The sequence below is a fragment of the Arachis hypogaea genome, chromosome 4 (assembly GCF_003086295.3).
Source record: "Arachis hypogaea cultivar Tifrunner chromosome 4, arahy.Tifrunner.gnm2.J5K5, whole genome shotgun sequence".
In the NCBI taxonomy this organism is placed as follows: domain Eukaryota; kingdom Viridiplantae; phylum Streptophyta; class Magnoliopsida; order Fabales; family Fabaceae; genus Arachis; species Arachis hypogaea.
The window spans coordinates 102,400,239-102,416,305 of NC_092039.1; the positions used below are offsets into that span (position 1 = coordinate 102,400,239).

A 16,067-nucleotide genomic window follows, 5' to 3' on the forward strand; every position below is an offset into this window, starting at 1 on the left:
TATTATTCTCGTATGAAAAGGAATTTTCATAAAAAATTACATTTCTAGATATGAAAAATTGTTTATTATTGATGTCCATCAAAAGATATCCTTTGATTTTTACTTTAAAGCCAAGAAAAATGCATTTTCTTCCTCTTTTATCTAATTTCTTTCTATTTGCAACTAAAGTTGAAGCAAATACAAGACATCCAAAAATTTTTGAAGTGTTGAATGTTTGACATTTTACCAAAAAGAATCTGATAAGGACTTTTATTATTAATAGATGAACTAGGCACTCTATTGAGAATATGTACAGCATGTAATGCAGCATATCTCCAAAAAATTTTAGGAAGACGAGCCTTAAAAATGAGTGTTGTAGCAATATTCAAAATATCTTAATGTTTTTGTTCTACAACTCCATTTTGTTGAGGTGTCTCAACATATGAAGTCTGATGAATTATTCCATTTTTTCATAAAAGGAACTCATGATAAATTCAGTTTCACTATCAGTCCTTATGTTTTTTATTTTTGTTTGAAATTGAGTTTCAATTAGTTGCACAAATTGTTGGATAAAAGAAGAAGTTTCACTTTTATTTTTCATAAAAATTAGCCAAGTGAACCTGCTTTTGTCTTCTACTATTGGTAAAAAATACTTTTGGCCAGCAAAAGGTGGGATAAAAATAAGTCCCCAAATATCCATGTTCACTAAATCAAATAAATTAACAGATTTTGTTTGACTCAAATGAAAAGACAATCTTCTTTGTTTTGCACAATGACATAGTTCACAAGGCTCATTTTTTAATGGACATACAATAAAAGGATAACTCTTTTTTATTTTCTGTAACCTATCAATTGAGACATGTCCTAACCTACAATGCCAAGTTTCATGATTTATAGTGTCTGTGATAATAGCAACACTAACTGAATTGCTAGTGTTGACTAGTTCTCTATTCTTTACTTCTAAGTTGACACAAGCTGCATCTGTATTGAAGATATACAAGTCACCTCTTTGTCTAGCATGACCAATCATCTTCAAGAAAAGGTTGTCCTTTATCTCACAATGTGTATTATTAAATAAGAATTGACAAGGTAAAAAATTAGTTGCTTTAGATACAGATATGAGATTAAAATTGAAAGAGGGCACATATAACACATTTGTAAGGTAAAAATCACAGGTTAAAATTACAGTTCCACTAATTATTGCTGTGGTCTCAGTTCTATTTGGACATTTGATTAATGCAGGATCTATTGTGTAATGAGAGTGAAAAGTATGAAGAGAAAAAGTAACATGTGCAGTGACACCAGTGTCAATTATCCAGTTATGTGTGTGTAAAGAAATGTGAAAATTAATAAAATATGGTCTATACCTACTGAAGGAGCTATCACTGTGTTTATAGCCTATGTTTGAAGAGAACTATGAGCAGAATCACCTTTATGTTGCGGGAATAGAGAAATCAAGGCTTGTTTTTTGATCTTCAAAAAATAAGTTGTCTAAGCTCTTACTATTCTCCTCGAGTTAAACGCACATCAGGTATGTTGCCATCTCCACATGTTTTCTCAGCAACAATCATATTGTTCACCTTTGCTACTTCAAATCTCTTTTGCAAATGAGGAGGAAATCCATGCTTATGGTAGCAAGTCTCTATGGTGTGTCCAACCTTCCCGTAATGAGAACAACTTCTCATCATTCCTCTTCCACTACTAATTCTTCCTCGACCTCGGCCACGTCCGCCTCTGCCACTTCGATTTGTGATACCAGAATTCGCATTCAATGTCATACCAAACCCTCTATTGTTTTCATTACCAGTTCCTCCAATATTGACAGCATTAACCAGCACCCTTTCTTCACTTTGATATGAGTTGGTTAAATGTCTTTCTTGTTGCAAAAACAAAGAGTAGATGGAATTCACACTAGACAGTGGCACTATCAATATAATCTGTGATTTCACTATTGTATACTACTCATTTAACCTCTCAAAATTCTAACAACATGTTCTTGGTATCTATATTCTCTTATGATCTTCAGTCTACACGAGCATGATGCTCTACAGGCACAGGATGGGATTTGTTTGAACTCATCAAGTTCTTCCCGAATTTTCTTAAGTTTAGTGAAATATGCAGTGATGGATAGATCTTCCTGCTTCATCGCAAACATCTCTTCTTGAAGATCAGCTATTCGAAATAAATCACCTTCATAGAATCTGTGCTTGAGATTGTTCCAGAAGTCAAAGGTCACATTACACCAAAGAACAATCTGAAGAATCTATGTCCTTAGGGAATAATGCAACCACGATAGTACAAAGGTGTTGCATCTGTCCCAGGCTTCATAGGTTGAGTCAGTTTTTTCAGGTTTCAGAATGCTTCCATCAATGAATCCTAACTTGTTCTTTGATTTGATGGATAGCCAAATCGATCTCGCCCATGAGTGATAGTTTCGAGTTGTAAGAGCAGTTTGAGTTAGTGATAAACCTAGGCTTTCATTTGGATGGAGGTAGAAGGGACTTGTCTGGTCTTGAATCAGGTTCAATGTTGTTTTTCCTACTTGCGTTTGAAGGCTGACAAGTTGATTCATCAATCTTGTGAGATTTCGTAAATCACTCGCTAAAAATGTTTGCAGCTGCAAATTTTCTAGATTATCCACTCCTACTTCTCGATATGTTATGAATGTCGCAGAAGGAAGGGGCAAAGTTCAATCTTTGCTTAACAATATTTGCACCTCTTCTACGCTCACCGTACTATCATGAAATATGTTCCGAGCTGCAAATTTCTTGGTGAAAAATACTAGGCAAGCTAAAGAAGATAGAAATGTATATATTGCATTAGTGGAGAAATCACATATTTACAGAAATTGAAAGGTACAACTATATATAGCCAAAAAGAAAGAAAGAAAAAAAATTATACTAACTAACTCTTCATATTCTATTATCCAGTTGTCATCTACTAGTGTCACATAATACTCAATAAACAGAAAGTACTAGTAGTACTCATACATTAATAGACTGAGAGAGTGATATGTATCATATTTTAGTTGTAAAATTAATAATATATAATAGATATATAATAATATAATATAGTTATATTTTAAATTTAATTTTAGAAGAATGAACAAAAGTACACATGAATTTTCATACAGTGGACAAATATACATTCTAATTTTTTAATGAGTCATATGTACACACCAATATCAAGCACTGTTGTCATTTTTACCTTTCCGTCGTCGGAGTAATTTTTCTAGCAGTAATGAGATCCAAGTGACTCTCTGCATTGTGTGACGTGACTCTTTTGATGACGACACATTGAAAACTAAATGATAAATGATTGAATTTGTTAAATTTGAATAAAAAAATTTTACAAGTGATTTAGAATCTTCGTTTTTTTCCTTTCTTCTCCAAAAGATGGATGTAGATCAATGAATGGAACTCAGAAATAGCTGTTAGGACTATGTTCGAAATAAATTTTGGAGAAAGAAGGAAAAGAATGAAGATTTTAAATAACTTGCAAATCTTTTTTATTATTATTAAAATTTAACAAATTTAATAATTTATCATTTAGTTTTTACTGTGTCATCAAAAGAGTTATGTCACACAATGTACAGAACCATTGACAGCCACTATTACCAAAAAGGTTACCCAGGCGACAAAATGATAGAAATGACAACAAAGCTTGATATTAGTGTGTACACATGATTCATTAAAAAATTAGAGTGTACATTTATCCACCGTGCGAAAATTCATGTATACTTTGTCCATTCTTTCTTTAATTTTAATATTGTTTGAGAATGTCATGTTACACATTTTATTGTTAAATTTGTAACTAGTCATTGATAATGATATATAAGAGAAATATAGTGGGTGAAAGAATGAGAGAGATAAAGAAAAGGAAGGGAGGAGGGAAAAACTCTTTAATTTTGGAGGAAAAGATTTGATTTTAATTACAATGAAAAAATGACATGTGACATATTTTGGTTGTAAAATTGCTAAATTATTAATGTATAATAGATTGATAAATGTTAGAAAACAATTTTTTTTAAACTAACATCAACTTTTTAAAAAAATTATTTTGTTTAACTCAAATTCTAGATCATAAATCATAAAAATTTAACTCTAAATTTTAAATCATAAATTTTTCAAAAAGAGTGAAAAGTTTTAGAATTAAAAAAAAGGCTAATATTGGCTAACTAAAATTTGGTTGTATATATTTTCTCTTTAAAATTTCAACAAAAATTGGCTATTGGCTAAAAAAAAGTTAGCTCCTAGTTGAAGTCTATTATCAGGCCACCTCACATAGTGAATCCACCAATTCCGTCAAGCACCCCACTACCAATTCAACTACATCAAACCGTTCAAGGCATCTCACATGAAACAATGTCTGCTGTGCAAGTGAGGGAACTGCTTCAAGGATGTTCTAGTTTATACCCAATCCTGGTTTCAAGGCTCCGAGGAAGAAATGAACCAACATATATCGAGACCTACTCTTAAGTGTTGTTTAGGAAATTTTAAAATGTAATCATGTGGTCTGGAATACCTTTTAAGTAGTATTTTGGTTGAATTAGGATAAACTTGATCCTTTATTTTGGTTCATGCATGAGTATTTTGGTTGAATCAGGATAAATTTGTTCATTTGTTTTGGTGAGGGCATAAGCTAGTGCATGTATGTATCTGGAACACATTTTGATGGAATTATCATTGCCAAGAATAGGCTTCTTGAGACAATTACACTTATTAGCACAAGATTTTACATGTATTACTTAAATACTTTAATCTATGATGGTTGCTGTTTGGTTTTTCATTTCTTACTTAAATATCTTAATACATGGTAAGTCACTCATCATTGATTGTTGAAGTAGGATAAATTCATCGTACAAATAGATTTGCACTCTCTGTAAACAAATTATTGCTTTTTTCATTCATCAGGAATTTAGCAAAGAAATATACAACTCAGTCAATTCACATCCAAGCCTAAACTACTAACATTTTTCAGAATGCTTATTAAACAAAGTCAACTTATCATCCATAAACATATAACAAATACAACAACATTAAACGTTTTGCTTTTCCAATTAAATTTTGACATTGAATTACGAGGTTTCTCCAGTGCCCCTATCCTGTTTTCAAACTCCAAAAATCTCTCTTCTACCCATCCATCATCATCACTTATGCCATGAATATCAGTCATCTTTTCCACACCAACTTTCTTATAATCAAAGTCAAAAACTGATTCAAACCATACGAAGAAATTGCAGTGGATTTGTTTTTCCTGCTTAAAAAAATAATCATCTTTCTGCTCAGAACCAGTTCACAAACAAATGCATCAACTATAATTTTCCCAACCACTATCTAATTAAAATCTAACCTTGTATTTTGGGCAACCAAAGAACAGTCTCCCCAGATTATCAGGAGTCCTTGACTTCGATACGATTGCATACAATCCACATCCACATTTTGGGTGCTGTCTTTTGGGGATTTCGCATATTTCCATGCCTGGGTTATCAGCTCCAGCGTGGGTCGCTCTCCGTCGACGACTACTTGATGCCAAGGTGCTTCCTACACTGTGTGACATTATAGCTGTAATGTATTTTCCAGAGGAATTAACTTCTTAGGGTTTCAAATTCATGCAGGATTTAAAGAAGAAAATGAAAGAAGACCTCTACACCTTCATATACAAAACGCAGCGTCATGGTCTCCCCTAAATTGACGTTACTAGGATTGTGTCTACAGGGACTGAACTGTCCTCTTCGCTCCACCTAGCACTTAACGGCCACGTGAAAAACTTAATGCTACAACTCAGCAGCAGACATTACCTTTTAACGGACGAGGACTGCAACGACTAACAGCATTTAACGTTGGGGATCGATCTGGGTATTTTTATTCCTTAGGGACTAAAGTGTCCGGTCTAAAATTTCTTAGGGACTGATTTGGGGTATTACTCCTTCTAAAATAAAGAATGGAAAAAAGTATACATGAATTTTTACACTGTAGACAAATATATACTCTAATTTTTTAATGAGTCATCTGTATATACTAATATCAAACTTTGTTGTCATTTCTATCCTTTTGTCGCTTGAATAACCTTTTTGGTAATAGTGACTACCAAGTGACTCTGTACATGGTGTGACATAACCCTTTTGATGACATTGTAAAAACTAAATGATAAATTATTAAATTTGTTAAATTTAAATAATAATAACAAAAAATTTACAAGTGATTTAAAATCTTGATTCTCTTTTTTCTTTCTCCAAAATTTACTTTAAACATGGTCTTAATCATGACTTTAAAAATCGGACTGGACCGACTGGTTAAAATGGTTCAACTGTGAATCGGGAATTTTAATGGTCCGGTCAGGCATGTAAAATTGTTGATTAGAAAATTGGTAAAAAGCTGTTGAACGGCCGAAAATCGGCCGGTCAGATCGAACCGGAAACTGGCCGGTTTACACAGAAACGGAAGCTCCTTCGTTTCTTTCTCCCTTTCTAGTTTCTCCCTTTCTTTCTACAGAAAGAAATCACACAAACCCAGCCAAAAAACCCCAGCAATGTAAGCACCACCGCCTCAAGGAGTGGCATACTGCCGCCGTCCTCGCACTCAAAGTTCGCCATCCGTCTGTCTATTTAGCTCCCCTCGTGCTCCAAATCTTCAATCCCGTTTATCTATCACCGATCGTGGCTGCTTCCTCGAGCTCGGCGTCCGTCGTCTTTGTCTGCTCAGCCGCGCTTCCGCCGCCGTTTGTTTGCCGTTCACGTTCGCGTCTTCGTTCAGCTGTCGTCTTCGTTTGCGTTCTTCGCCGTTCACGTTCGCTCGGCGTTCACCGTTCGAGTTCTCATTCGAGTTTGTCTGGAAGCCACGTTGCTCTGCTTCAAACTCTAGGACCAACCCGCGCGCTCCACCTAGCCGTCGAACTGCTCTCTCTTGTCGCCGCCGTGAGTTCCCTAAACCCACCACCAGACAATACACTCACACAACACCAATACTCTGCTTCAAACCTGCAACTTCTGATTTCTATTACAATAAGTAACTAATTGATTTGATAGTGGTTTGGATTTTTTCATAGACTGAATTAAAGTTGCAAAAGTTATGTTCTCTTCTCTATCACATTGATATTAAGCTTTGAATTCTCTTATTTCGTTTTAATTTTACCGCACTCAACATGTTTGATGAAATGCTTTAACCATATTTCTGGTTGGTTTTATAAATATTCTAGCTTTTAGAAACTTAGTAAGTGATTGCATGTGAAATTAGAATAATTGGATCTTAGTAATTAGGAAATTTTAGCTGCACAAATTGCATCTTTGCAGAAAACATATTAGCATGATGATTTCACTTGTATTAGTGTTCTTCTGCTAAATTTTAACCGTTATTGTGAACTTGTTAATTTGCTAATTGTTCTTGTGTTGTTGTTCTTCTGTTACTTTTAATTTTTTTTTTGTTTTTGTTGTGATTTTCTGTTCTTGAACTTTTTAAGTTGATAATTTGCTAAATTGTTGGGCTGCTGTTGTTTTAATTTGCTAAATTGTTAGGTTGTTGTGATTTAATTTGTTGGATTTTCTATTTAGGTTTTGTTCTTGTTTATTTGATAAATTGTTGTTGTGTATTTATTGTTGTCTTTGAGATTATTGCTGGATATTGGTGATCATTGATTTATTATATGCTTCATGTTTTCGTTGTTTTCTTCTTCTGAAGGAAAAAATTCTGTTTTCATTGTTTTGTTAATTGTTTGTTTTGTTTCAGAAATCAATTTTTTGTGATCAATGTTCAAACTCTGAATGTTGTTCCGCTGTTTTTGTTTTGTTTCGTTTCAGAAATCAATCTTTTGTGATCAATGCTCAAACTCTGAATGTTGTTCTGTTTTGTTTTAAGGCTGTGTTTGGAAGAGGTGATGATTTCTGAGTGTTGTTTTGTTTTTGTTTTAAGGCTGTGTGTTGTGTTCAATTTTCATTTTGTAGGAAATTCTTTGAGGTATATAAGAATTAAGATGGAAGATTATTTCAGCGGTATTACTCTTTTGATTCTGGTCTGCTATAAGCTTGAACATAGAATTGAAGAGAGAAACCTTTTATTATTTCATCATTGGCCTATTTTTGGCTTTGTATATCATTGTAGTTTGTTTAATTATAGAACTAGTTGTTTACGATCTCCTTTTGAAGTAAAAAATGTAGTAAAAGAGTGTTTAGAATTTGTTGCTCTATTCATTGAATTTTTATAGAATCAGGTGTTTATTATAAAACGGTTTTTCCGGTTGAACCGGTTGAACCAATGAACCAATGAATCAGTATTTAGAGCAGTTCGATGACCGATCCGGTTTTCAGGACCTTGGTGGCTTGGTCCTAACAGCTATTTCTGAGTTCCATCCCTTGATCCACATCCACTTTTTAGAGAAGGAAGGGAAAAAACCAAGATTCTAAATCACTTATAAAATTTTTTTTATTCAAATTTAACAAATTCAATAATTTATCATTTAGTTTTCAATGTGTCGTCATCCAAAAGGTCACGTCACACAATGCAGAGTCACTTGGCAGTCATTACCGCTGGAAAAGTTACTCAAACGACGAAAAGGTAGAAATAACAACGGTGCTTGATATTGATGTGTGTACAGATAACTCATTAAAAAAAATTAGTGTACATCTGTCCACCATATGAAAATTCATGTGTGTACTTTTGTTCATTCTTCCCTTCTAAAATAACCAAACAAATAACTAAGCACTCACACCAGCTTTCCCGCCACTACAGCTGCATAAGCTCTTGAACACGAAGAAACAACTAAGAATCAAGCCCCCCAAGGACAAAGCCATTGATTCATGTATTATTCAGGGCTTGTTAGGAACTTTGTTTTAACGCTGAGTAAACGCCACGTGTCCTTCTCCGGCCTCAGTTGTGGCTCCACCGTGTCAGTAACCCCACTCCCATCACGGTTCAACCAGGGCATGTTCAACAATGTCGTTGCCTCCAACAAGCTCATCGCCAATTACCTTCGATTGGGTGACATAGCTTCTGCTCTCCGAGTATTTGATAATATGACAGTGAAGAGTACCGTTACTTGGAACTCTATCCTTGCTGGCTACGCCAAGAATCTTGGGAATTTTGAAGTTGTACGCCAAGTGTTTGATAAAATTCCTGAGCCGAATAGTGTGCCTTATAATATTATTCTGGCGTGTTGTTTGAACAATTTTGGCATCCACAGTGCCCGTGCTTACTTTGATGTAATGCCTGTGAAGGATACGGCGTCTTGGAACACGATGATCTCAGGTTATGCTCAGATTGGATTGATGGGTGAGGCACGCATGATGTTCTTGGCGATGCCAGAGAAAAATACTGTCTCATGGAGTGCGATGGTGTCAGCTTACGTGGCCTGTGGAGACTTGGATTCTGCAGTGGAGTGCTTTTATGCTGCAACTGTGAAGAGTGTGATTACCTGGACTGCCATGATCACTGGGTACATGAAATTTGGTAGGGTTGAGTCTGCCGAGAAATTGTTCCGGGAAATGTCTCAGAAGACTCTGGTGACATGGAATGATAGCTGGGTATGTTGATAATGGCAGGGCAGAAGATGGATTGAAGCTTTTCAAGACAATGTTAGAGACTGGGGCCAAGCCTAATGCTGTGAGCTTGACTAGTGTGTTGTTGGGTTGTAGTAACCTATCAGCATTGCAACTTGGTAGACAAGTTCATCAGTTAGTTTGTAAATCTCCATTGAGTAGTAAGCCGGAACTTCATTGGTTAGCATGTATTCCAAATGCGGGGGGAGCTGAAGGACGCATGGAAATTGTTCGTGCAGATCCAACGGAAAGACCTTGTATCATGGAACACAATGATTTCTGGTTATGCACAACATGGAGCTGGTGAAAAAGCTCTGGAGTTATTTGATGCAATGAAAAATGATGGCATGAAGCCAGATTGGATTACTTTTGTAGCAGTATTTTTAGCTTGGAACCATGCAGGATTTGTAGATCTCGGGGTCCAATATTTTGATGCTATGATAAGGGATTATAGAATTGAAGCTAGGCCAGAACACTATGCTTGCATGGTTGACCTTCTTGGTCGACGTGGTAGGTTATCTGAGGCAACAGACCTGATAAAAAGTATGCCGTTTAAGCCACATCCTGCCATCTTTGGAACGCTTTTGGGAGCCTGTAGGATCCATAAGAACCTAGACCTGGCCGAGTTTGCTGCCAAGAATCTGCTTGCGCTTGATCCAAATAGTGCAACTGGATATGTTCAATTGGCCAATATTTATGCAGCACAAAATAGATGGGAGCATGTTGCTAGGATTCGGAGATCGATGAAAGACAACAATGTAGTGAAGGCACCCGGATATAGTTGGATTGAGATACAGAGTGCGGTGCATGAGTTTCGGTCAAGCGACCGATTGCACCCAGAATTGGTCTCTATACATAAAAAACTAAATGAATTGGAGGAAAAAATGAAGATGGCTGGCTATATTCCGGATCTTGAGTTCGCATTGCATGATGTGGAAGAGGAGCTGAAAGAACAGCTTCTTCTATGGCACAGTGAGAAATTGGCAATTGCATTTGGACTTTTAAAGGTACCATTAGGGGTTCCAATTAGGGTATTCAAGAACTTGAGAGTTTGTGGAGATTGCCACAATGCAATAAAGTACATATCAGCTATAGAAGGAAGAGAAATCATTGTTAGGGATACCACTAGGTTTCATCATTTTCAAGGATGGGTCTTGCTCCTGCAGTGATTACTGGTAATCTTGCCATTGTGCAACCAAAACAATGCAATTGAATTCAGTCAAAGGTAAACCAGTTAGTTCAATGAACTTCATTATACATGCCAAGAACAAAAAGTTTCACCTTAATGAAATATTTTTTTCGTTTTCACGCCAAACCCGCGTTTGTTCTCCTTCATTCTCACGCCACTTACTTCTTCCTCGTTCTCTTTCGTTTTCACCCCACTTCATCTTGTTCCTCACCTTTGTCTACTCTCATGGTTGCTGCTCACCATCGCGCTCACCAAGTCATCATTCTCTGTCTCACTCTCTATCCTCTCTTTCTCACTTGTTCTCACTCGCTCTCTCTTTTCAGTGTTGCAGGTGTGTATGGCTATGATGTTGATGATGAACTACAATGGCTAATTGAGTCAAAGAAGGTATGTTTCGATTTTCAATTGGTTATGTGAAATTTAGAGGGTTTTGGGTTCCAATTTTGGGGTTTTTAATTTTGGGGTTTTAGCTTCTGATTCACGATTGGTTCTAATTTTTAGGTGATTGACTTCTCATGTGGTCACCTGTCTGCTTGCTAGTCTTCTGATTTTTGGGTGATTGACTTCTCTTCACTTTATTGTTATAACTAATTTCCTTCCTCCCATGCGCAGTTCTTTTAATTTCCAGTTGGTTTTGGCTACCAGTATCAACAATCTCACTTCTTGCATTAGCACTTAGCAGCTAGTAACGATCAAAGGTCAGTTTTAAGGTGCATGTCCTGTTTCTGTAGTGTAATTAATCACTGGAATCAATTTTATTGTAGAATACTGCAGGTTGGTACATGATTAGTGAAAAGCCATTAGTTAGATTCAATTTAACTTCTGCCAGTTTATTATTTTACCATTTTGTCAGTAACAGCGATGATTGAACATAATTCTGCAATAAAGAATAACCCAATTTGATATTTGATCTCAAGATTCTATTTTAGCCAATGTTCATCAATAAATTTATTTAGAAGTGAAACTAGAAAAAACGATATAGTGTTGACTTAAGGGAAAAGAAACCAAAAGAAAGAAATGAAACATTTTCATTGACTAACAATCCCCATTATTGTTATTATTGTTGTAGAAGAATTGTTGTTTTGTTAAATGTATGGCTTTTGTTCTGCTGTTGTGTTGTGTTGCTTAGATTTGATAGCATAAGGGTGGGGGTGTTAGAGATGATGACTTTGTTGTGTTTGGTCCTCTGATTTTGGCTGTGTTTGTGTGTATGTTGTATGCTGAACTGCTCTGGGGTCTTCCCACCCTGACTGCCGTTCTTGGGTTTTGGTGAATGGTGAGTGTTGATGTATCAAATTTAAAAAAAAGAAAAAAGTGAGTGGAATTGTTGTTGTTCTGGTTTACTAAAGTTTTTGCTATTGCCTACTAGTTCTTGCTGGTTGCTGCATTCTTGCCAATTGCCATGCTTGCTGTGTCTTTTTTGCAATTTGTTAATTTGTTAGCTTGTTAATCACTTAATTGCTGTTGTGTTAGATGTTATTAACTCTTTTGCTATGTTGCTATTGACTTATTACTCATTGCTACTCCCTAGTTGTTTTTACTGATCCTTACTTTGTTATTATTGTGTTAATTTAATTGTTCTTGTTATTAGATTTTTTGTGGTTGATTATTAAAAAATTGAAGGAAGCTAGTACCCTTAGGTGTGGTTCCTCTAAAAATCAGAACCAATCAAGAAGTAACATTGCTAAGATGTGGACCCTTCGGTGTGGTTCCTCTAAAAATTATGTGTAGTCTTCTACATTCTCAATTGGTTTCTACATAGTTCATGATTCTAGTGTCATTGTAGCACTATTATTGTTACTCATAACTTGAGCTTTACAAATCATAGTCACAAACCTGAGACATAAGGCTTTCATGTACAAATAAACTTTATGGCCATGACATGCTATGACATGCATGCACATTAATGTTCATTTTGTGAACATTATGCCAAATGTGTCCTGCTTGGGTCTTCATATTTTATCTTCTTCTTCTTCTTGATTGTTTTGTTTTTATGAACCATGTTAATTTGAGCCATATGATAAACTATTGCAGCATGCCAAATATCTAACTGCCTGGTTCACAGAATTTCTTCTTTACACTAATACCCTTTTATTCGGTCATGGCTAATGAGTAGAGGACAAATGCTGGTAGTGCGGGTTGAGAATTTTGATTTTTCATTTTTCATTTTTGTTACGCAAGGTGTAATTGGGCTTTGTCATTTCCCACTTACGGTCTTAGTGTGCTTTCTTAGCTTTCTACCAACTTTTTCATATGCCTAGATATTTAATGTTGATCATGATTTTAAGTTTTTGGAAACTTTTCTCCTCAACTTATATAATTGAACTAATTTTTATGGTTGACTCAGAATCTCTTAATTTTAATATATTTTTTGAGTTATTTCGTTAGCTTGGTAACAATTGGTGATATGTTTAAAATTAGTTTTTGAGATTAAGCTAAATCAACTTAACTGTATATATTTAACACCATTAATGTTTAACCCTGTTTATCCTTTTCATTACATTCTTGACTATAGTAACTGGCATTCCTTGTCTTTGCTAATAGTTAATATAAAGACATTAAACCAAACTAAAAGGTATGTAGCATAGATCTAGTATGCTAAATCAAGTTACTAGATAGAGTATTGGTGCATTTGACCTAATCTCTTGGTTGTCTTGTTTAATGTGTGTTTCTCATTCTTTTGGGGTGCTTACCGATTTTATTTGGTGGTTTATGTTTTATGTGTGTGAGTTTCGTTCCTTTTCCTGAGTTTTTGGACTACGCTATTGAGTGTTGACTTAATGTATTTTTCTTATTGGGTTTTTTCCCGACATTTTTTCTTTTTTCTGGTTACTTTTTCCTCTTATTTTTTGTAACAAAAGTAAAAAAATAAAAAAAAAGTAAAATTGAATAAATAATGAAATAAATAATACTGGTTAGATATGATTATGCTATACATATCAACTTTGCACATCTTTAATTAGCGGACACATGCCAGTGAAATTTGTGTCAAAAGCCAAAATGATGGCTTGGTTTTTTGCTATTGATAATGTGTCAATAATGTCCATAAAGTGGGGCTTGCAGTTTTTATTTAAATTTTCTATGCCAAGTGTCACCAATGTCAGCTAGCTTTATACTCATGTGATAAAGATTTAGTTTGCAACAAATATTTAATACATTTGATTGGATGAAAATTAGGCGAGTGCAATTATTGCCCCCATTAATTGCGGACTTGACTGACTTATATAAACAGAGCCAACCTCTAACCAAAGGAGGCCATCAAAGAAGCAAAGCTCATTTTTTGAAGTTATATATATCTATTGTAGTAAGAGTAAAATTCATTGTGAGTGACATATATTGAAGATTTGTATTTGTATTTGCTTGTGGTTTGTAATATTATTGACATCTCTGTTATTTGATTTAGAATCCAAGATGGTGCTGTCCAAATTTAAAGTGGAAAAATTTGACGGGTCCAACGATTTTAGCTTATGGAAACTGAAGGTACAAGCATTGTTGGTTCTACAAGGTTCAGAAACAGCATTAGAGGGTAAAGAAAAACTATAATCTGCATTATCTCCCGAAAAGAAAGAGGAGCTAATGGTCAAAGCATGGAATACTATAAGGTCATGCTTAGCAAATAATGTTCTGCGAGAGGTTACGGAAATGAAGACTCCTGATTCACTATGGAAGGCTTTGGAAGAAAAATATTCCGCAAATACTTTGTCTCACAAATTGCATCAATGGGAGCGAATGTGCACGTTCAAATACCTGGAAGAAAAGTCAATGCAAAATCACATAGAAGAATTTGATCGAATGATATCCGATGTTAGAGCAGCTGGAATAAAAGTGTGAGATATTGATCAAGTTGCGAGTTTGTTGAATACAATACCTCCATCCTATGATGATTTTTGTGATACCATACTCTATGGTAGGTCTGACATCTCAAAGATGTTAAAGAGGAATTGATGATAAAAGAGCAACATAAATTAGAATTTGAATCCAACAATGGCAAGTGTACAAACAGGTTGTTTGTGATGAGAGGTTGTAGTAAAAAAGATCGGAAAGCAAGAGCAAGACAGGATCAAAGTCCCAAAAGCATAAATTGGTGACATGTTACCATTGTCACCTAACGGGGCAATCAGAAAATTCTAGCAACATAATCATTGAAAGTTTTCATGATACGGATACTGGTTTTGCCTTATCTGCGTTCCTGAATGATCATGTAAATGAGTAGCTATGTTTACTTTTTTCATAAGTTATTTATTTATTTTTGGGAGTAATAATGGGTATTTTCTGTCATTTGAGTTTTGACGACTCTCTCAATTTCAGTCCTCTGTTTTTGGGGTTTTGCTATATGTTGTGAAATAATTAGTGGATGTCTGAATGCTAAATCAAAGAATTGTTAGTGACTTGTGATTTGTATATGCTCTAATAATTTTGCAAGCCAACTTTCGGTGCCACTTTGTTTTATCATTGCAATCGTTTGGTCTTGAGTTATTCTATTATAGGTTGGTGAATTATTTTATAAATAGAGCTTGGAAAGCTTTCGGATGTACCAAAAACACAAGTGACCAGGGTTAAAAGGAGTTTGGAAGGAAAGAAGGTGGAGTCAAAGGCGAAAAAAATCTGCCATGTTCACATGATGATGAATGAGAAGAGGGTGGGTATCACCTAAAAAATGGTATTCGAGAATCCATGAAGATGATCATGTGGAATTATCGGAATTTGAAAAAATTTTTGACAATTCACAATATTAAAGGTTGTGTTCAACCCATTCTCTCAAGGTGGTGTTTTTATGTGAAACAAAAATTACAGCCTTGCCTGTGGAGAGAATTCTTGGAGGTGCAGGTTTTAAGAATTTCATTTGTGTTGATCCAAGAGGGTTGGCAAGAGGTTTAGTAGTGATATGGAAGTAGGGATGGCAACACTACCCGAACCCACGGGTACCAACCCCATCCCTATCCGTTCGGAGCGGATAATTACCCGCACCTGCACCGGGGCAGGTTTTAACGGGGTGGGGCGGGGTCGGGTTTAGGTTAAACCCGCCCCTACCCGCCCCGTTATATATAATAGATATATAAATATATATTTTTAATATATAATATATGTAATATATATAAAATAATTAGTAAAATGATTAATAATATTGTATCATATTTAAATTTTTACTTTAATTTATGTTATGTATATAAATAATAGTTATATAATTTTTAAAATTTTATTTTATTTTTTGGATTTAATAATTATAGGGGCGGGTACCTACAGGGCGGGTTAGGGTTTAACATTTTACTACCCGCGGATAGAGGCGGGGCGGGTTCAATGCGGGTTTTTGTTGAACGGGACGGGGTCGGGTAGAGCAAAAACCCGCCCCTATCCGCCCTATTGCCACCC

The 16,067-nt window shown here is 35.3% G+C and overlaps 1 pseudogene; it reads left to right on the forward strand.

Annotated features, from left to right (window-relative positions):
• Positions 1-6,758: 6,758 nt before the first annotated feature.
• LOC112797080 (pentatricopeptide repeat-containing protein At4g16835, mitochondrial-like) lies at positions 6,759-15,124 on the forward strand (annotated as a pseudogene).
• The last annotated feature ends 943 nt before the right edge of the window (positions 15,125-16,067 follow it).